Source organism: Ictidomys tridecemlineatus, chromosome 1 (genome assembly GCF_052094955.1).
Source record: "Ictidomys tridecemlineatus isolate mIctTri1 chromosome 1, mIctTri1.hap1, whole genome shotgun sequence".
NCBI lineage: Eukaryota > Metazoa > Chordata > Mammalia > Rodentia > Sciuridae > Ictidomys > Ictidomys tridecemlineatus.
In genome coordinates this window covers 9,003,258-9,026,395 of record NC_135477.1, presented here as the reverse complement: position 1 = coordinate 9,026,395, position 23,138 = coordinate 9,003,258, and the positions used below count along the sequence as shown (strand labels likewise).

Genomic DNA, 23,138 nt, shown 5'->3' with positions numbered 1-23,138 from the left:
GGGCAGAGAGTTTGTTCTCTTTTTTTCCAAAGGTCCCTCAACATCACACGGAAAGTCATTCCCTTGTTATGCTCATCTTTGTAGTCAGCAGATTCTTCATTTTATCCAACCAAGCCTTCATTTGTTTTAAATCCCCTTTGTGCTATCTTCTGTGGACCAGGAAAGGATCCATTTATTTTCTTTGTAAAAATCTCCTTTATGCTTCAAATCAGAAATAAAAGACGATTGTTGGTCTCGTTGTCTCCAAATAAGACACAACACCACTTAGAACACAGAAGGTCTGATTGCCAAATCTAGCTGATAAAAACACAGAAAGCCAGGGCTGGGGTTGTAGCTCAGTGATAGAACACTCACTTGGCACACGTGAGACACTGGCTTCGATCCTCAGCAGCACATAAAAATAAATAAAGGCATTGTGTCCATCTATGACTAAAAATATTTTTAATCATTTTTTGCAGAATGCCCAATTCAATTTTAATTCCAGATAATAAAAAAGTTTTAGTATAAATGAGTCCCTGATATTGCACGAGCAAATATTGCACGGTACATATACACATTGGAACAAAATTAGTTGTTTTTTTTTTTTAATTTTAACATTTATTTATTTTTTCTTAGTTCTCGGCGGACACAACATCTTCGTTTGTATGTGGTGCTGAGGATCGAACCCGGGCCGCACGCATGCCAGGCGAGCGCGCTACCGCTTGAGCCACATCCCCAGCCCGAACAAAATTAATTGTGAAATTCAGATTGAACTGAGTATTCTCCTATGGCGGCTGTATGCTAGGTCAGAGCCCTTCTCTCAGGACAAGTGGTCAGGGCAAGTTCAGGGGGGCAGACATTCCTCCCACAACCACTGAGAACTCCCTCCATCCCAGACCCAGGTCAGAGAAGTCCTTCAAGTATGGGGGATAGGCCTGACCAGGAGCTCTGCACTGTCTCCCCTGGCGTTGGTTTCCAGGGCCACTCTGGGGCAGTTCGGGCCTATTTCTAGGTGGTTGATTTACGGATTGACAGCGCCATGTGGATATATGGCAATGATGATCATCATCTGTTATAAATCAGGTCTCCTCTTGGATGAAGTGCCAAGCCCTGGGGTTGAGCCTGAGCCTCTGAAATGTGCAGCTGGGATCAATTCTTGCTACAGTGATGGCCTCCACACCCCAGGCCATCACAGCACGGGGTTCACCAGGAACGAGACAGAGTGGTCACTGCCAGCAGGTCCCTGGCCGCCAGTCTCTGGTACCTGTTCTCAAGAGGAAGCCTGGCTACTATCCAGCGCCCAGGGGCCATGTCTCCAAGAAATGACATCTCCTGGTTTCTGCCTTCTTGCCCAAGGCCAGTGTGGGGACCTAGGAGGGACCAGCCACAGAGCCTGTGCCAGCAGCCCCTCAGCCACCATGGCTGACTCCCTCACCCCTCTTCTGCCATCTGATGAGGAGCTGAGGGGTAAACGGAGCCCTTGTTCAAGATGGAGACAGGTGAGCTCCTGCTGTAGATGTGCCTGCCCTGGCTCCCTTTCTGGCTGTTTCCAGCGCCGGCTCTGCTGCTGCTCTTCTAGGCTTTGGTCCTCAGAACCTGCCTTCTGCTACCCCAGCAATCTCTGTGACTCCACCAGAGTCAGCCACCTGCTGTCAGCACCACCCGAAGCCATCTCAACCTGAGGGACCACAGATCCCTGTCATGTCATGTCCAGTGCCGCTAATCCAGACTCAGTTCACCTACTGCCTACCACTGCCACAGATTCCTTAGCTTCGAATGGGCAAGCCTTGGGGACTTGGGGTCAGCAGACCTGGGTTTCCGTCTCTGAACCTGGGCAAGCTCACCTAACCTCTTGTTTACTCAGCTCTTTCACTCTGCCACTCAGAGCACCCAACCAGAACAACTGTGGAGGAGGAAAAGTTTATCTGAGGTTCACGGTGTCAGAAGTCTTAGTCCACAGAAGGCCAGCTCCAATCCTTGGGGCTCAAGGTGAGTCTCAACATCATGGCAGAAAGTGTGGCAGAGGGAAGCAGCTCACATGATGATCAGAAAGTGGAGAGAGAGAGAGAGAGAGAGAATCCACTCTCCAGATACAAAATATATACCCAAAGCCACACCTGAACTCCCACCTCCTCCAGCCACGTTCCACCACTTCAGTTACCACTCAGTTAACCCCATCAGGGATTAATCCACTGATTGGGTTAAGACTCTCACAACCCCATCATGTCTCCTCTGAACCTTCTTGCATTGTCTCATGTGTGAGCTTTTGGGGGACACCTCACATCCAACCAAAACACCTTTCATGCTGTGCCTGAGCTGCTACCCCTGTGATGGTTAAGTCACTTCCTATTGCTGCTGTCACGACTCGCTGCACACTGTGGGCTTCAAATCACGCAATACACCACCTCACGGTCATAGTCAGAGGTCTGGGTGAGCTTGCCAAAATGTAATGTCGCAGGGCCCTGTTCCTCACAGGCTCTGTGGTGCTCGCCAGATTCTGTCCTGTGCTGTAGAGCCCAGGTCCCCTCTCCTGTTAGGGCCACCAGCAGGGAGCCTCTGTCAGCTCCTTCCTCCACTTTCGAAGTCAACAAGGACAATGAGCCTCTGCCGCCTGGCTTCTGCTTCAGCGGAAGAGAGTTCTCTATTTTGAAAGGCCCCAGGCGATGAGATGGGTCTGATGTCGGATGCTGGGGTCTTTTCACCCAGTGATGGTAGAAACAGAATCAAGTCGGCTCAGTGAAGGTGCCGGCAAGACCTTCCCTGGGGCTTCCCTTTAGGAAGGGAGACGGCTCCAGTGAGAAGACGTCACGGTGGTTCCCCAAACCAAAGAAGGGGACCTGTTTCATGGGCTACATGCAGGGGTGGGGACTCTAATTGGCTTTGTGTACTCAACTCAAGCATCTTGCCCTGTGCCGTTACCCCAGCTGTTCAAGAGCGCACACAGGGCACCTGACCTCAATGATACAAAGCTGGCGCACACCAAGCCTCCTGGGGTCTGCTTTCAGGCCAATACTCAAGACCTAGAAGTGCATTTGTCCCTTGTCCCCAGGGTGGTCCCTGTCTGAGGTTCACCCAAATAACCTCCCTATTTCAAGGGAACATTAATTCCCTTTCCGTCAGCAAAGTCTATTTTTCCAGATTCTGGGGATTAAATTTGGGACATTTTGGGGGTCCTTTGCTCCACCTACCTCAGATGGGATAATGAATTTGTGGGGGAAACAAGGCACAAATCAGGTGGCTGGAAACCACAGGAATGTGCCGCCACAGTTCTGGGTGCTGGAAGTCCCTGATCAAGGCTGCTGTGCTGTTTCCGAGGCCCGCAGGAGGCGCCTTTCCGGGCTGTGCCAGCTCCTCCTGGTCACCAGCAGTCCCGGGCCAACCTCAGCATCCTCAGCTGGCTGCTGCGGCACCTGCTCACTGCATCCATCACCACACAGTGTCCTCCCTGTGTGCACGTGACCAACTTGATCTTTTTGTGAGGACACAAGTCATGCTGAGTTAGGGCTGGCCCTTTCAAACGTGTCTTAGCTTGATGACATCTGCCACAAAGATCCTTCTTCCAAATAAGGTCACATTCATAGATACCGGGGGTAAGACCTGAGCCTCTATCTGACAGGGTCACCATTCATCCCCAAACAATTCAAACACGGCTGAAAAAGCCATTAGCACAGGGCCTAATTCTGGCTGGCTTAATAAACAGTAGCTGGAAGCCATGCCGGGTCCCTTCTGCGTCACTGTGAGCACAGACCAGGACGGCAAGTGAGTGTGTGACAGGAGGTGGAGAACCGTGTCTCCTCCTGGCTTCCCTTCCTGGCTGGCCCCGCTCACCTTGAGCTCAGCTTTCCCTCTGGCCCCTTACTTATCCGTGTGCCCCATCCTGTGGTCCTCTCCCATCTCCTAGTCCATCCAAAGGCACATCTTGGCCATTGTCCAAGTCCCACTGTGCTGGGAGGCCACCCTCGGGTGCTGCACCTGGTAGGGCAGGTTGATTAAAGACAGGGCCTGGGGATCCAGGGCTGCCCACGAGTCCTACTGCTCCTGGCTGGAGAGAAAGGAAGGGGCTGACTCGAGGGCAGCAAGGTTCCCAAGAAAAGCAATTTGGGGACAAGAAATTGCAACCTCTGCCTCTCCTGGTCCAATGACAATCCATCTAGTAAGTGTAAACTGCTCTTCCTAGAAAGAAAAATAGCATTTGAGCCCTCTTGCCAAGCTAGCCTTCCAGGGGCCATAGCTCTGGGGCCGGCTTGCCAGGGCTGATTCCCCTTGCTCACTCATGTTACCTGCCCTGAGATGCAGAGGAAGAGGAAAGGTCTGATCCATCCCTTCAGCAGCCCAGGGGTCTGGCTCCAGGGTTTTTGGACGTCCGCATTTAATAAATTAAAACACGTGCAGACGCAGAGTGGTCCCCAGCCGCCGCGGAGTTTCATGGGGAGCAAAGAATGACTTCCAAACACTTTAGCATCCTGACCTCTTCTCATTTCCGGAAGCGTCCTTGAGCTCACTTCCCCAGGCACTCATGGGAAGGGAGCTGGAGGAGGACGAGGGACAGCTGTCGCTGCTGGGGTAACAGAAGGGACAGGCAGGCCCCTCAGGACACTGCTTCTCCAGGCTCTCCACTGGGAGAGGAGGGCTTGCCAGGGGCCAGCCTGATCTGGGCATCCACAGAGCCTAACACAGGGCCTGGGAACAAGCATTATTTGTGGAGTGAACACATCAATGAAATGATTTGCAACTGCCAGAGAAGATTCTGGAAGCTCTCCCCAGTGCATAGAGCTTTGGTCTCAACCCCACCCAGTGCCAGAAGCAGGCTGCCTGCCTCCCACAGGCTCATCCCAAGGCCAGGCTGAGGGCAGAGTGTGCAGGAACGTGGGGCCGTCGCTCAGCTGCCGTGGATCAGGACCCAGCGCGGCAGCCTCTTGGGGAGGCAGAGCCGTGTGCAGCTGTTTATGTGATGTGTATCTGGTGGATAAATAAACTTCATTTTCTGGGGCTGCCAATCTCTAAACATGCAGAAATATACATTCTCTCAGAAACTTTTAAGAAAATAAACAAATGTGGTGTGTTTGAATCTTCCTAGCGCCACAGCCCGGGTCCCCAGCTACTTGCCTTTCAGCTGGTTAATGAGCCTGGTTTATGGATCCCCTCCTGTGGGCCTGTGTGAAGAAGTTCCGCTCAGAGGAAACACGGGAGGCTGTGGGGGAGGGAGTGGCCAAGCAGCAGATCCTTCCAGCGCGTCCACCAGCTCCAGCCAGGCAGGCCTGAGGCGTGAGGCAGGTGACCTTCACGCGCCCCAGCATCTGCTGCTGCCAGCCTGTCAGCCTGCACAGCGAGGCACCTGGGCAGTGAGCTGGGCCTCCGCTTCATAGTGACTGAGGTCCGCAGGTGGGCATCTGCCCCCCTGTGGGACACACCGGCAGGAGGAGGAGGGAGATTTGATTGTGGGGTTTGCCTTTCTCAATCTCAGGCTGGAAGGAGGTGCCAGGAAAGCTCACCACTTCCTGCCTTGACTTGAGCCACGACAGAGAATTTAGTCCTGCAGCGCCGTTGAGGACGTACTCACCCTGGGTCCCCTCAGGCCCCTGCCAGGCCGTGACTTAGTCACTCACTCGTTCATTCGCTGAGAGCCTGCATGGCAGTGGGCCCTGTTCTTTGGGCCCATTGGTCACATAGTGGTTTGTGCTCAGAAAGCATTTGACTGTTAGAGGTTCGTGGTCCAAGGACACAGAGGCTGGGCTTCGGAAGATGGAGACCCAGACACATCTCAGGGGTTGGGCCAAGGCTTCACCTCGCAGGTGACAGAGAAAAGGGACCTGGAAATGGGTCTGATCCTGGATGGAGGGATCCCATCTGTGGGGGCTGCATCTTGTCCACACATTGGCTTATAGGGTCCAGGGGGCGGATGGGGAAGGGAGAAAGAAGGGAAGCAGAGGGGACCCTCCTTCAGAGGGCCCAGAGGCTTATTCTTTTTTTTTTTTTTTTTTTTTAAAGAGAAAGTGAGAGAGGGGGACAGAGAGAGAGAGAGAGAGAGAGAGAGAGAGAGAGAGAGAGAGAGAGAGAGAATTTTAACATTTATTTATTTTTTCTTAGTTCTCGGCGGACACAACATCTTTGTTGGTATGTGGTGCTGCTGAGGATCGAACCCGGGCCGCACGCATGCTAGGCGAGCGCGCTACCGCTTGAGCCACATCCCAGCCCCGCCAGAGGCTCATTCTGACTGACAAGGTTTGCCCTTGGTGTTGGGCTTGGGCCTGCCCCTCCCCTTCCCACACACTCCAGGCAGAAGGAGCTGCCATGTCCCTGAAACCAGAAGGATGTCAGGGCCTGTTGCTGCTGTCACTTGGACATGGCCAGGGACACTGGGGGGCATAAGTGAATCCCTGTGGATGCCAAGGAGGTGCCCTGCTCCTCCCTGGGGGCTGAGGAGTCGTGCCCTCTGTCCCCATGAGGGCTGGCAGCAAGGGCCGCTGTGGGTAAGTGCTCTCTGCTAAAAAGGAGCCCCTGCCCGCCCTCCCCAAGGCCATGTCATCCTCAGGGACAGCTTATGGACAACAACTGGTGTGGGGTGGGGTGACCAAGCCCTCCTGGTTGCCCAGACTGCCCCAGTTGTCAGATCAAAGGTCCCACATTCCAGGAGCCCCCAATTCTGCCATATTGGTCAGCCTAGCTGGTGGGGTGGGGCTGGGACCCAGAGCTCGCCCAGTGAGTGACAACTCTGAGGGCTCCCATGGTGCCTGGCCATGACCGCGGCCCAGTTCATCTGCACCAGTCCTGCTTCTCCAAGGCTGAGAACCCGAGGTCAGCCCTCTGTGAGCCCCTGTGCCCAAGCCCCAGCCCCAGAGTCTGTTCCAGGGTGCCTGACTTAAGGCAGGAGGTTTGTGGCAGTGTTGGCTTCTTAGGGTTACTTAACAGACAGCAGGTGAGGCTTACCAGGGAGCCGCGGAAGCAGTGACACTGGACAGGGATGGTCACCTGCATGTGAAACGAACGGTGGGCAGGGTGTGCTGCAAGGATCTGTTGGCTCTAACACGGGAGCCAGGTCCAACTGTCGCTGGCGATCCATGGCCCGGCCACGCACCAGCTTAGTAAGAAATGAGGAGAATGAGTCCTCTGCCTCCGAAATCTCGTTAGCAAGCCCAGCTCTGCGTCTCTCCACTGGCCATTGTTGCATAACAAATGATCCAAAATGTAGTGGCTTAATGTGACAACCGCTCACTATCACAAGCTCTGGGGGCTGACGGCTCAGCCAGGGGGTTCTTCGGCTCTCCCGTGGTGGACTCAGGAGCGAAGCTGATCCAGAGGCTCAGGGGGCTGGAGGCAACTCACCCTCCTTCACACGGTGGCCAGCAGCCCCACTCCCTCCATCTGCCTCTCCACCGCTGATCTCCTCAGCACGGCGCTGGGTTCCAAGCAGAAGCCTTCCAAGAGTGAAAAGCTATAGCTCTCTAAGCCCAGGCCTTGAAAGTTGCATCCTGCACATCTTACCAAGCAAAGCAAGTCAGAGGTGGGCTCAGAGTCCAGCAGAGGAGCAGAGTCCTCGCCCTTGGTGGGAGGTGTGACAAGCACCCACATCTTTACCCCCATAGGTGGCCTTGTTGGGGGATGACGAACTCCCTCCACTTTGGCCACATTGTTATGGTGGCTCGTGGGCTGAGGGCTGACTACAAAGGGGCAGAAGGATCAGTCAGCCCCAGCTGGCCAGGGGACTGGCATTCTGGGGGTGCAAAGCCAGGGAAAGTGGCCTTCTCCTCATCTTTGCCTCGACGTGCGAGATGGGCGGGAGTGCTGGCTTGGCTCCAGCCTGGCCTCACCACTCTTTCCTTCTCTTTTTGGATCTGGATGCTCCTGATGCAGACAGGGGCCTTCACTGGTTGCGCACGCCTGCTTTGGGGTCTGCCTTGCCATCAGGCCAGGAAAGCCACTTCCTCTCTGCACCTTTCAGTTCCAAACTCCAAACGCATTGTCCAACACCTGTTTTCCACAAGTGACAGTGCTGTAAACTAACTAAAGTGAAGCTTAATCCTAGGGCTGATTCCTGTGTGGTAAGTTACCACTACAGAGACAGAGCGCACGGGAAATTTCGAGGGTCTCTCACGCACTTCTGGTTTTTAACTCATTTCACCTCTCCCTGGCTGGTTTCATGTACACACACTGCAGATGTTACATCTCCAGCCCACCAGGGACCTCTGAGCTGGGCCCTCGAGGAGCCCTGCACAACCAGGAGGCCAGCTCTAGCAATTTCTGGGCAAATAGGGAGGTAGGGGTGAGTGTCAGAAACAGCGTCAAGAACCTCCCCAGCAACTAATGTGAAAACCACACTAGACTTCCAGAAAGTGTCTGCTCAGCCCCAGGGCAGCTCCAGAACCCAGGAAGGCAGAGCTGCTGCCTGTGGCTCTCCAGTGTGGACAGCCACTGCCCATGAGGGTCCCTACTCCTCCCTGCAATTAACATGTAGCCATTAGCTGCTGTCGCCACAGAGTTTTCTACTTTCTTTAGCAAGGCTTTCCCAGGCAAATCTGAAATCAAACAAAAGGGACCCAAAACGGACCGTGAGTAACCACGTGAAGGCAGATGCGGATAAATAGACTTTGTGTAGACAAACCTGCAGTGAGGATCAGAGAAACCCAGGCAAGTTCCACCGAGTCACAGACTCGTTTATATTTATTCATTCAACCAACATTTACCAGCACCTGGCATGCCAGAACCCGGGATAGGAACAAATGGGAACATGCCATCCCTGTCACCAGGCACAATGCCATTGGGTGGAAGCACAGGAGTTGGAGGAGCAATGACCCAGTGAGGGGCCTGGGAAGAGCAGATCTCCTTGCTGCAAAAGAACCCTGCAGTAGTTCTGTGATTCCATTAAAAAAAATTGTTTCTGCAGCTATAAATCAAAGTCCTATCTGAAAAAGTGACATAATTTGAACAATCGATTCCAGGGCCCATGCCATCTGCAGCTGCATTTTGATCACCTGCCATCCAACATGTGACGGCAACATGGCCACCAAATATCCTACAAAGGTTGCTTCAAATTTTGTAGCACTGAAGAATTGTCAGTAAATGGACACTTGATCATGGAGAAAAGCTGCTTCTCTGTGGTTCAGCCCCCGGCATCTGTGGGTTGAGTGGGTCATGGCTGCTTAGATTTTTGCTTGATCAGAAGACAGAGCCATCCTGGGACATGGACAAGAGCTGCGCAACTCCCAAGGGATGCAGCTGTCACCCAGCTCGGCCAGTGGAGGGCAAAGGGCAGGTCTCTGCCGTCTCTGGCTTCAGCATTTCTACTTGCAAAACTAGGTGGGAGGCATTGGTGGACGAAAGGTAGAAGAAAGGACAAGGATGGAGGCTGGGGTGTGAAGGGCCTCCGGCTTCTAGGCCTTGGATCCCTGCCTCCTGCAGGAGGACAGCCATGTTCCAAGGCAGGTGCCACTCATGCTTCAGGGTCCCCTCAAGCTTAGGGAATGTTACAAGGGCAGGGGCTGACTCAGTAGTCCTGGGGTGGGCCAGGATTCTGCATGCCCAGCGGGCTCCTAGGTGCTGCTGCTGCTGCTGGTCCAGGGGCCACGTGCTGTGTGATGAGGGAGGCTGGGGAGGGGCCAGCAGAGACCCACAGACCATCTGGAGTTGTGAAGCTGGCCTGGGCCATGGCTCCATCAGTCGCCAACATGGAGAGCTGCAGTAGAGCTCAGAGGTGCTTCGACCAGTTGCTAGGGCTGCCAAGACACTCAAGCAAATAAACCTGCCTCTGCCAATCAACCAATCAATGAACCAAAAAATAAAATATACAGCTATATATCTTCCAGTTGGGTGTGTGGTATGGCAGAGGCAGGACAGTGCTGAGATCTATGGAAGATGGGTTTTAGGTGGCCTTGACCTGAAACCACAAGATGCATCTGGGCACCCAGCAACTTACCCACCTTTGGTTTCCCCTTCATTCCTAAATCCCTGAGAGCTGTACTTAGCCCTCAGGTCCTGAAAGTGCTGAGGAAGTACACACATGTGGACTTGACAACACTGGAGCCCAGCTCTCCCGCTGACCAGCACCCACCCCGCCAGCCCCTGCACCCCCAGCTCTGGGAGTCCCATATAGGCTCGGGGCCAGGATCGTCCCTCTGTTTTCCTTGCAGTGTCCTGGGGCGGGGAAGGGGCTGGGAAGGAGACGGGCACTGCTAATACAGATCAGACACCCAGTGGAGGTTACCCAGCCTCAAAATGGGCAAGCTGAGACCCCTAGCTGCAAGTGGAGAGCCAGCTCAACTTGACTGACAATGTGGCCGTTGTCCTGGGGATTCGGCCCAGCATCAACGAAACCACAGCAGAGGGAAGGACACTGACCAGGAGTCATGGAGGAAGAAGGCATGTATAAGCATCTCTCAAAACTGGGTCCAGAACAACGTCTAACCCTCAAGGGACCCTCCTCAAAGGACGAAGCTCCTACACCTGCCACCTCCTTTTCACTCGCACCTTCTCCAGGGACCTGTCTCAATGTCCCTGTGTGGAACAAACCAGTTGTACCTGAAAAGCAGTGCTGCTGCCTCTTTAAGCCCCTTGTAGATCTCTCTGATTCTCTTTGGCATCAGGGTTGGGCATCTCTGGGAACCTGACCCGCATCTGTGCAGGATAAAGACAATTACCAAGTTGAAACATGCCCTGCACCCAGCACACCTACTAAATTAGTGCTTTACTTAAGCTAATGCCCCTGATTATTCCGGCTCCCCAGTGTGCCAAGCTGAAAAGGCGGGGCCACTCACTACCAGTCTCCCTCGAGGCCCGGCCTGTGCCGGGGCCTAAGTCATGATGCTTCAGCTTATTAGCAATGACCCACTTCACATGCAGAGCGGCTTTGAACTTGTTTCTAGAGAGCTCTGCTGGACCACAGAATAGAACAGGACATCAGACACTCTACAAATGTTTCTGTAGGTGGTGGAGCACCTGGCGGAGCCCCGTGGCCGGTGTGGAAGCTGGCTGGGCAGCAGGATCTTGTCTGAGCGTCACCTCTGCGGTGTGGCCTGAGGGTGCCTCAGCTTAGGTCTTCACAAGCTGAATCAATTACATGACATCATAGTCTACAGGCACATTATCTAGCAATGAGGAAGTACTTGACACATGCTAGCTGTTGAAGGTGACATGCACTCTGTTGTCCAGCGGGAACACTTATGGTTATGTGGTCACCAGAGCGAGCCATTGCTGTTTAATAGACAGGATTCGTAGCAATCACCAAGTTCAACCTATGGACACATACAACTGGTGAGCCCTGAACAGGTTAAGAGTGACCTGAAGTCACATTGCCTATCAGCAGAACCCGGGTTGGGGCACACTGGTGCTGGCCCAGGTTCAGGTCCCCTCGGTGGATGCTAAGCTCCCAGAACATGGCTGAGAGGAGTTGTGTGGAGGCAGTCTCTGACCCTCACCAAGGTTCTGTAGGGTCCTAATTACAAGAAAAGTGAACGTCAGAGAAGTTGGGAAGCTTGGCTGTGGCTCAGGGGTAGAGCGCTCGGCTAGCACATTTGAGGACGTGGGTTCCATCCTCAGTACTGCATAGAAATAAATAAAATAAAGGTATTGTGTCCAACTGCAACTAAAAAATAAATATAAATATTTTTTTAAAAAGATGTATTACCTACAACAGACTCTTCAAACAAGTTTCCCCCCAAAACAAGTCTGCTCAGCATGCTGCCTGTAAAGATAGGTTTACAGAATTTCTCTTCGATCTCTGCTTTACACACGCCTTTACTTGCTAAAAACATAACCCAGATCCCCTCCCCTCCCCTGTTCTGAGTCCCACACACAGTATGATTGTCATATTTTGTATCTCCAGCACACCCAGGGTTTTATCAGGTGCCCACATGTGGACTGGGTTTCTTCTCAAGAGGCTGAAGTTTCTCTCTAGTCTTTATGGATCTGACTGCGGCAAAACGCACTCCCCTCTTCCAAGCCAGGCTGCCAAGGAAAGGCCCCGAAAAGCACCCCCACACCCCGCCCTGCAGAAAAGAAGCTTCTGCTTGTTAGAGGACCTGTTAAGTGATGGCCAGACTGTTCAAACGCTGAGGCTGAAACCCAAGGGCGCTCTGCGGAGGCTGGTGATTTTCAGCAGAGCGCGCTTGTGCAGATCTGTCTCGCGATCCCTTTCCTGCCAGTCGGTTTCCCCGGGTATGGAGAGCCGGTGGCTTCCACCACCTTTTTCTGCTCATGTTTCCTTCCAGCAGTTTTTAAACCAGAGATGAAGCTCCTCTTATCTAGGAAGGCTTCTAGAATTCCCCGGCTCTCCCGCTGCTTCTGACCCTGCTGCATGTGACTGGTTGGCGCTGTGCGTGCATTTCCCAGAGAAGACTCGAGCCTCCGAAAGCCACCACGAAATGACCCCTCCTGGTTAGTTTTGCCATAGCTCAATTATTTTGGAAACAAACCAAAGTTGACTGTGGGAAATCTTGCTAAAAATAGTAAATGGTCAAAGCGGAAGAGTTCCACTATTAATTAAGACAATTAATTCTGCAGCAGTAATGGTCTTCATCATCTCCCAGGAAACGACTTGCTCACGGTACTAGGGAAGTCAAGCCAGGACCAACAGGAGCCCTTCCCAACTAGCCATGCAGGCCCTGCTGGGCTGCTGATTTCTGGTGGATTCTTATGGGGGTAGGGACTGGGGGGAGCTGGAAGCTCCTAGGCCACCTGGGAGTCATTGGGTGGGAAGAATCCAAACAAGTCCCTTTAGTTGGTGGCTCCCTTCATTAGGAGAAAATCCCCCCCCCATGCTTACCCAATTTTCCCTCATGTTACTGCACCAAAGCCTTGTGTTAGAACCGGCAGGTGGACTCTGCTTCCAGGACTGGACGGGTGCCGCAGTCTGGCTGGGCACAATTCAGAGCCACTTGTCAAAAGAAACGAACTTTATTTTTAGAACCACACACGGCCAAACAAAACAGCTCCTCAGGAAAAACCCTCAGAGCCCAACTGCCACCACCGGCTTCCCACAAGCCTCTCACAAACACAAGCCTCTCCCACTCCCACAATCCTCCTGCTCTTGAGGCCGATTGGCTGGGTCATGTGGGCGGAGCCAAAGAAGTCCCCCAATGAGCAGCTCCGTGGTCTGAAAGGGCAGGGAAACAGCCCAATGAGCATCACCGCAGAGGAGCCAATCAGCTAGATGTTGCTGGGGCCGCTGTGAGCCAATCATCAGCGGCAGCTGGAAGTTTGCTGACAGCTAGAAGTTTGCTAGGGCCCCTTCGAGATCCGGAGGCTTGCCATAGATCTTCACCATCATCTTATTCCAACTCTGTTTCATGCAGTCAGCTTGTATTATTGAGTGTTTGCTGTCTACCAGGTACAGTTCTAACCTCGGGACACACACTCTTTTTAAAAAAAATTCTTGTGGCAAAATGGACCTAACATAACATTTACCAGATTAGGCATTTTTAAGTGCAGCTTTGGTGGCATTAAGTAAGTCACGTCAAGGTACCACCATCGCCCCCATCCTGGAACCTATTTGTCACCCCCAACTGCACACACCCACCCTCTCATCCTGTGAGATGAAGTCTTACCCCCCACAGACGGTGAAACTGAAGCAGAGCATTGAAGGAGCCAGCATCTCTTTAAGGAGATGGTGACGTTGGGACCTGGTTCTGCAGCAAACCAGGCAGTAAATGAAGAATTAGCACTGGGAGGCAAAGCCACACACCCTTACTAAAAACACCGTGTTTCTGACTCTCAGTGAGAGCTTGGTAAACATCTTCTGAAAAGATCGTTAGAAATAACTTAGGCTTCCCAGCTCGTCCCATCTCCGCTGCAAGGACCCTCTGCCCCAGAACAGAAGCAGCCACAGAGCTTCCACGTGAGTGGACGTGGCTACATGGGGTAACAGACACTGAAGTTTAAATTCCATATAATTTTTTCTATTGGCAAAATACAATCACAACATTTTACCCTTTGAACCATTTCGAGTGGTTGAAGCCCCTTCGCAAGGCTGAGCGACCTCCCACCACCCACCTCCAGCGCTTTGTCAACTTCCCCAAGTGAAGCTGCTTCTATTAAAACCACCCCCATCCCACTGCCCCCAGCAAGTTTCCTATCTCAATGAACTTGGCCATCTAGGGGCCTCGTGGAGGTGGAATCGTGTAGTATTTAGCTTTGGGGGTCTGGTCTGGCTTATTGCACTCCACATAATGTGAATTTCATATCATTGTCATCTGTCACAAAATATCATTCTTTGATTTTTTTTCCAGTGATTTAAAAATGTAAAACCCTCTCCCACCTCAAGGGCTATGTGAAAGCTGGTGGCCGTTTCGATTGGGCCCATCGGCCATAGTCTGCCAATCAAATGCCAGTCTGACCATCTGCTTTTTACAAACATTTCAAATCAGGCACAGAGAGGCTAAGAGAGTAGCCTACACTCACACAGCTGCATGGTGCCCATACTCGAACCAGAAGCCAGGCATTTACACCCCAAGTTTAGCTAGAGAACAAGGGAATAATGTTTGGACCCTGAGTGTTTTTACTGGAAGTGGCTCCATGCGGGGTGACGTGGTGAGAAGTCACCACTGTTGCTCATGAATGCACAGAGGGGGTCTCTACCTGCTTTCCACCTTGGAGCCAAGGTTGGCAGTGCATTAGACACTCTGCCTTGGAAGAAATGTCAAGTGTGCACTTGTCCTGACTGTCCCCCACGACAAGCAGGTGGGGCCAGGCACAGGAGTCAGCTTCCTCCACTCAGACGCTGGAACAGGCAGCACATCTACCTAAGGTGATCTGCCAGATGCTTGAAAGACATTTAAAAGAATAACAAACACCGCTCTGTTCCTTTCTGGTGGCCCCGGGGACCTTGGGTTTACAGCACTGGGGTCTCAGGTACCCAGCCAGAGTATGGCATTCTTCTCCCATTGAGTCAGAATCTGCACACATGGGTTTTCTGCAGGCTGGTGTTGTGGGGTGGGGCAGGACGGGACCTCAGGGGGCCTCACCCATGCTGGCTCAGGCCTGCGACTGTGTGGATCTTTAGTGCTGGGTCTTGCTGCAACCTGCTGTCCTGCTCTTGTGGAACACCAGCAAGATGGCTGAGCTGAGCTTCTGTGCAGGAGAAGAACCAGTTCAGGCCTGTTTTCAACAGCTGTCCTTCAAAAGCTGGAAAATAATAGATGTGGCAGGAGCAGGGGAATCACTATATATACTGGCTCAGGCCTGTGCAGATCTTCAGTGCTGGTTCTTGCTGCATAGATACTCCCACACCAGCCACCAGGAAGTCAGATTCTTCGAATGGAGGGTGCTCTGCTTGGTCTCCGTGTCCCTCTGTGACAGTGTAGAGCGGACCTCTGCCCTGGAGAGCTCACCAGGCCTCTGCTGAGCTGCACACAGACACCTGCCCTCCGGATACTGCTGTCGGGGCGGTCCTGGATGCTCCTGTGGCACTGAGGAGCAAGCTCTGTTCTGACAGCTCTCATCTCAGGACAGCCTGCAGACACGTATAATTGTGACCTAGTGTTTCATCACTTGTACCAAAGACCCCTTTCTTTACCACAAACCTTCTGGAGCAAAGTCGATGGCTGGAGGAAGCCGTTCCCCCAGAGATTATGGTTGGTTGTAATTTCCATGTTGGATGAAGTGCTGGTCAATCCGGCCAACTTTGGGGATGGACGGATAATAACAGTGACAGTGAAAGTCGCAGAGAGGAGAGGGAGAAGCAGCGGCCCCATGCACATTCTGCAGGAGGTGCAAACCAAGCTGTGCAGCTGGTGCTCAAGGAGTCCAGAGAGGAGACGAGGCTTGGAGGCCCACAGTCTGGGAGGAGAGATGACCCTGTGCATGAAGAACCCTAACCAAGGCCAATGTGCTGAAGGGCAAACAGGAACGGGGAGGAGGGTGCCTCAAGCCTGGGAGGGAAAGGACGGTGAGCATCTGCAGCCATCAGCTCCTCCTGTGTTAGCCTTCAAAGTCCTTTTCTTGCTTCAGGTCTGACTCTGACCACCTCCTGGACTCTGGACCAGAGACATCACTTCGTTCCTGATGGTCAGCTTTAACTTTTACTTCAACGTCCAGAGTGGCTTAAATTTTGGGACCCCCAAGGGCCAGGCCCCGTCTGTCTGATCTTTCTATCCACAGTGCCTGAGTCACAGGTGCCCCAGACAAGACAAAGGACTGCTGCAGGGCACAGATGTCCTGGCCCTGAAGACAGACGAATGGTCACTGCAGTGGAACCAGGTGATCTGGAGCTTCTATAGGATCAAAGGTGCTTGCAGCCAAATTTGGGGCTTGGTAGGAAAGAATTCATGTGCTTGCGTTTTTCTGTTTTCTCTGCAATAAAATAGAAACTTTCATATATTGCACTAATTTGTTTCTTGTAAGAATTTTGAGAATTTTGTCTGCAGAAAAAAATAGAATTTCTGCACAAAGAAGATCAAAATCCAAATTACATGTGAGACAAGGAAAATGATATTGGGTAACAATCTCTACTAAGTAAAAAAATATTCCAAAACAAGAAATAGATGGCCCATTTTTGTAAAATGGGAAAAACATAAAGAAGAAACATAAACTAGAAATGGCTGTATGTATAAAAAATAATCAGTCTCCCTAGTAATAAAATAATTTCACATTAAAGAAAATCTCAGACATAATTTTGCACCTTCAAGGAAACAAAAGAGAGCAGTTGTATCAAGCTGCAGGGACAAAAATCACCCACACACCTTTGGTGGAACATAACTTCGGAAAACCTTGGTGACAGTTTTTGACACATGTCAATCATCTTCCCAAAATGTGTTTAGCTTTTGTCCCAGGGATTTTTTTCTTGTAGCATTTGCCCTATGGAAAGAAGAATGGGTGTGCACAAAAGTTTATTTATAAAGCCATTCACTGCACTATGGATTATAATTGTGAAAGCCAGGAAACTATCTAAATGACCAGCAGAGAGAGAATTAACTAAAAATAGAGCCAAACAATGAAACAGTGTACACCACTGCACTTTCGAAAAAACACTTAATGGCATGGAAAGATGTTCACAGTAAATTATGTGAGGAAAAACATATTGCAACACAGTGTGATTTGGTGACATTTTTGTGAAAAAAAAAAATCCCAACTGGTATTTACATAGAAAAGCATCTGGAAATATGTACTCAGAGGTGTTAATGGAAGTAGTTTCTGAATAGGTGGAATTGTGTGATTTAGTTTCTTACTCTTTTTCCCCCTATTTATTTATATTATTTGAATTTGGTGCAATAATTATGTTTTTTTAACAAGGAGAAGAGATTATTTGAATAATAAAAATCAATGCACACCCGAGACTGGAAATAGTACTCACAGCAAAGAAAAAACTTGTTAAGGAAAGCAAAGGTGGAGAGAGCATGTGAAATAGAAAATCCTGAATGTCCCCAGTCAACGGGGACAAGGAAAAGCCGTCCGCATGGCCATCAGTGACGAGCCACAAGCTAATCAGTGAAAGGGAATAATATTTCCATTTCCAATTAATTAAATGATTTATGTTATAAAAACTCTTTTTTTTTCTCTCTGTAACGTTTATTCTACCTCAAATAACAAAACTTATGAAACCCTGTGTTTTCATGTATAAGGAATATTCTCAACATCCAGAACAATTAATGGAGATTTCTGTCAAGTAAAATTAAAGAAACACATTTCATTTTCACATTTGTATATTTAAATTGGAAAAAAATAATGTTGTATGTGTTTTTAAAAAGACCTTTACGTCATGTAAGAAAATAACTATTTCAATTGAAAAGTGTTACTCATGTGCTTCATGAAAAAAAAAAAAAAAAGCTTAATCAACATAAAAGATTCAAAGACCCACACCAAATTTCACCACCCAGAAACCACAGCAAACATCATTCTGAATCTTTGTAAGGCTAAAAAGAAGGATGAGTCAGGAGCAGGGGTGCACGCGTACAATCCCAGTGACTCAGGAGGTTGGGGCAGGAGGATCACAAGTTCCAAGCCAGCCTTAGCAACCCAGTGAGGCCCTAAGCACCTTAGCAAGACCTGTCTCAAAATAAAAAATGAAAATGGCTGGGGATATGGCTCCATAGTAAAGCATCCTAGCTTCTTTATTTTAAATAATAATAATTATTATTTTTTTTTGTACCAGGGATTGAATACAGGGACACTTTGTCACTGAGTCACATCCCCGGGTTTTTGTTTTTTTGAGCGAGGTCTTCACTGAGTTGCTGAAGCTGGCCTGGAAATTGTGATCCTCCTGCCTCAGCAGGATTACAGGCCACAGGACTCAGCTAAAATAATTTTCTATTATGATGTTTCTGCTGTTTTTTCCTCTCTTCAGTTCCTCAGTGTCCAGAACACCGTCTTACACACAGAGAGCCCTAAGTACATGAATATTGGATGAATGAACTGAATGGTACCATATCATAATGCCACGTTTATTTATTTTTAAATATTTATGTTTTTAGTTATAGGCGGATACAATATCTTTATTTTATTTTGTTTAATTTTTTTTAATATCTATTTTTTAGGTGTAGATGGACACAACACAATGCCTTTATTTATTTATTTTTTTATGTGGGGCTGAGGACCGAACCCAGTGCCTCATGCGTGCAAGGCGAGTGCTCTCCCTCTGAGTCACAACCCCAGCCCCTCTCACATTTAATTCAATCAATTTGAATTTAGATTTCATGAAAGGTTAAAAAAAAAGCAGACTTTCTAAACTTCAAATAAATGTTTTTTTTTTTTAAATATTTTATTTGAAAACAGGGTCTTTTAAGAGAGAGAGAGAGAGAGAGAGAGAGAGAGAGAGAATTTTTTAATATTTATTTTTTAGTTCTCGGTGGACACAACATCTTTGTTGGTATGTGGTGCTGAGGATCGAACCCGGGCCGCACGCATGCCAGACGAGCGCGCCACCTCTTGAGCCACATCCCTAGCCCCTAAATGTTTTATTTCCAGAGGAAATACCAGTTCTAATAGATTCTTTAAGGTGAAAAGACAAAACAACTCTGGGATAAGGACATGATTGAAGTTGCTAAGGTTATTTTGAAATTTTTGTTTGAATTATGATTTGTTAACCCTTAGCTTGTCCTGCTCTTGCCTCTCTCCTTTGGCCCCGTGCCCAGCTCTTGCTAAGTGAATCTGTCTTGCAGTTCTTCCTGGGATGCGTCCTCGGGGTTGCCTGCGCTGTCCCCGAGCCGTCCCTGTCCAGGGCCGGCTGCTGCTCTGGGCCCAACGACCACTTGCCCTGGTTAACATTTCTGGCTTCAGCTTTCCTTCCTCCAGAGCCTCTAGACATTGCTCCATTGTCCTCCCCAGCGAGCCTCAGACACCTGACATTTCCCCTCTTGCAGGCTCTACCTGCCTGGATGTCTGAAGAAGTCTTTGTTTACCCTCCAAGTTCAATATCTCGACAGGATGCAGCTTAACGGCCATCACTACAAACCATTTTCCCCCCCAGTGCCCTTTTGATCTAAAGATTTGCCATTTATTTCTGACAATCTCTCAGAATGTAGCCTTTCTCAGTTCCCTTCTCGGGCCCTGATTCAGAGACATGAGCTCTCCTTATATTGGATCACCTCTGACCTTCGCAGCTGTTGCTTCCTCGAACCCACTGCAATCTTTTTTTTTTTTTTTTAATATTCTTTAGTCATAGATGGACACAATACCTTTACTTATTTGTTTATTTTTATGTGGTGCCGAGGATCGAACCCAGTGCCTGCCTCACGCATGCCAGGCAAGTGCTCTGCCACTGAGCCCCAGCCCCAGCCCCACACTGCAACCTTGGCCTTTTCTTGTGTGTTAATCTCAGCAATTCTCCCATGTCAATAATTAGGTTTTTCAGTGGCATCTTTATAGTCTCTTACTTGTAATTTCTGGAGCACGGGGTTTGTTTGTGTTTTTGTTTGGTTTGGGGTACTGGGGATTGAACCCAGGGACATTGGACCACTAAGCCACATCCTCAGCCCTTTTTCACTTTTTATTTTGAGACAGGGTCTCTCTAAATTGCCAGGCTGGCCTTGAACTTGCAATCCTCCTGCCTCAGCCTCCTGAGTCCCTGAGATGACAGGTGTGAGCCACAGCACCTGGCACCTTACTTATAATTTCTGAAAGAAATCATCGACATTGTTTTTAAAGTCTCCTAATGTGTTTTCTTTGCTCTAAAATTTCATTGTATTATTTCACCTCCTCTCTCCCTTCAGGTCTCATTTTCCTGAATTTGTATCCAGAACGTTCATGGGTAGTTCCACCAGGACAGGCTGCACATCTATTTTTTTTTTCTGCCAGCCATGTTCCTGTCTTTCATTTATTGTCTTTTCTATAACTTTCACAACTGTCTCGCAGTGTCTTACGGCCCTGTTCAGTGCAATGGGTGTGGCCCTGTGTACATCTATTTCCTCTGAAGCCGTCGGGGGATTTCCCTCCACTCCCTTCTCCCGTTACCTGGGGCCGGATGCCTGCAGGCTACAGGGTGGTGTGAATTTACTGACCTCCACGGTCTGGGGACACCCAGATGGGGGAGGGGGGCCTGGCCAGCAGCCTTCTCTTGAAAGCTTGGGTTCTGCTTTCTCTTTCCAGATGCCACAGACCGTCCTATCACCAGGTCCCCTCCTCCAGCCAGAGCTGTCTCGCACCTGCGGGTCTCAGCTCCCTGGACCACACCAGGCCTTGGCCACCCCTCCGCCCTGCACCAAGGTTTTTCTTGGGGCCCTCTGGAACCCAGGGGTCTTTCCCCTGGACTTGGGGGCTGCCTTCTCTCTAGAGCACCCATTTCTCCCTGGAATGAAGAGGGTTGGCGGCAGGCTCTGGGTTTCCTCGGCCCTCTGTCCTTCCTGGGAGAGAGAGGCTTGTACTCAGGAATTTGGGGGTTTCCCCCAAGGTCATGACTTTCCTAGACACAAAGGTCATGACTTGTTTGATTTCTACTGGGGTCTATTGCTGTTCTGGTGTGTTTGTTTCCTGATTTATTTCATTTTGATTTATCTCATTAGGAATTGAGGAGCGTGAACGTCCTGCCACCTTCTGCAGTCAAAAATCTCTCCTCTCCTGCGCAGAATATAACAAGCAGGCCCTCCTGCTGACCCAGGCCTCGCTGAGCTCACAGCTGCTGTCCCTTGGTGTGGTCACAGCCCAGGTGTCCGTGTGTGGCAGGAGGTCGGGCGACAGGCACCCCTCTCGGGACCTGGTCCTTGATGCTGGTGGCTTCTGGCCATCTCTGTCTCATAAGGACAAGGTCAGTCTGCAAAGCCACGCGGCCCTCTGACTGGGGCTGAAAGTGTGGCCCCCAGAAGTCCCCAGGAGGACTGCTTGCCGGTCATCGTGTTTACCCTGGCTCTCGGGGTGATCATGACACCGACATCGGGTGACAAAGCTGACCTCCCGAGCTCTCTCTGCTGCTCCAGGGCTGCTCCGTGGGCCTCACCACCCTGAGACTCTGCCACAGGCTCCCTTGCAGCTGGGCTTCTGAGCCACTCTGGGCCACTTAGGCCGAACATCCAGGATGCTTTACTCAGTTAAGGAAAGACCGAGGAGCAGGTGCCAGGGCAGCTCCACGCAGCTCTGGACTGTCCCTCCTGCGCGCTCTCCGGGCCTGAAGGCCAGTTGCTGAACTGCGGGACTGAGCTACCAGAGCAGGAGGTCTGAAGGACCCGCCCATAGAAGAGAGCCGGGAGAGCACCTGGGGAGGCAGCTCCGGAGCCTGTGCCGAACTCCTGCCCCCAAAGAAGAGGGTCTGGAGGCCGAACACAGCTGTCGTCCACAGCAGCAGCAGCAGACACGGGCCCTGGCTCGCCACCAGGCCATCCGACTTTGACACAGAAAATACCAGAAATTGCACCTTCAGTAGGATGTAATGAGTCAGCTTTTCTCAAGAAATTCTAAGCGATGCCAACACTTTATAGTCTGAACAACAGCCTGACACCTAGGTTTCAGCAGGGAAGAAATCTGAGAGGCAAGGTTCAAACCACGGTCTCTGCCACTGCACGGGGAGGTGCCCAGCTGCAGGTGAGCAGTAGAACAGGCTATCCCCCTCGAGGAGGTGGCAGAGGAGGGCACCAGGCCCGGGGGTCTAGTCTACTTGTCAAGAAGGCAGACTCTGCCCTGCCCCAGGCCTCCTGTGACGGGACCCTTGGGTGGGTGCTGTGGGTGCAGTGGAAGGGCGAGAGGCCCAGGTGGGTCGGGCAAAGTCCAGAGCCCAGCTGCCTGGGGTGGAAGCAGCAGACACTGGGGAAGAGTGTCGGCTAATGAATGCAGAGAGGACCCCAGGAGGGAGGCCCACCTGTGGCTATCCCCAGAGACAGTGGACCCTGGCCACAGTCATCGGAGGCTAAGTAAAGCAGATGAAGGACAGGAGTGGAGGTTTGATGGACCCCAGGCTGGCCCCACCTGTCCCTCCAGACAGGCCTCGTGTCCTTGGAACAATGACAGGCGGGGCTGCAGGCAGGGGCACCGAAGCCGCCTCCCCACTTCCAAGGAAATACGAGGACTGCAGGAACATGTCAAATGACACCACCAAGACGTAAAGAGAAAGTCCAGAAAATGGAGAATTTTACAGACAATTCCACCCAGGGGTAAAAAGCAGGCAATATGGAAGGATGAAAAACATCAGGTGAGGGCTGGGGATGTGGCTTAAGCGGTAGTGCGCTCGCCTGGCATGCATGCGGCCCGGGTTCGATCCTCAGCACCACATACCAACAAAGATGTTGTGTCCACCGAGAACTAAAAAATAAATATTAAAAATTCTCTCTCTCTCTCTCCTCTCTCTCACTCTATCTTTAAAAAAAAAAAAAAACAAAAACATCAGGTGAGTGTGGTGTCGGGCGATTGTTCCTGATTCAGACAAACCAACTAAAAAGGGGCATTTTCAAGGAGATCATGGGAAACCCAGAACAGGTGCTAAAGGACAGGTGTGATAACAGCACAAGGATCACATTAAAAAAAGGAGAAGTCCTTCTTTGTTACATGTGCTTACTGAAGCATTTACAGGTAAAATGGTGTGACACCCGGGATTAAAATACTCCAGAAAACAATAACTAAACTGAAGGGAAAAAATAAAACAAGAATGTCAGATTGTCCATAATTGTTCAAAGTAGGTGATGGATATATGGGATTAATTATATAATTCTCTACTTTTATATATACTTATCATTTTCTGTGATAAAAAGTTCAAAAAAAAAAAAAAAAAAAAAAGCTCACCAGGGATCATGTCCTGACTCCAAACTCCCTTGCTG

The 23,138-nt window shown here is 50.5% G+C and overlaps 1 long non-coding RNA gene across 1 annotated transcript; it reads right to left on the bottom strand.

The window, feature by feature from the left end:
- Window positions 1-8,609: 8,609 nt before the first annotated feature.
- Window positions 8,610-16,263, bottom strand: LOC120885642 (uncharacterized). Its single transcript, XR_013430465.1, has 2 exons — window positions 12,734-16,263; window positions 8,610-10,587 (listed from the first exon to the last, which is right to left on the bottom strand). It is a non-coding gene; the product is annotated as an uncharacterized LOC120885642 (long non-coding RNA).
- Window positions 16,264-23,138: the final 6,875 nt, after the last annotated feature.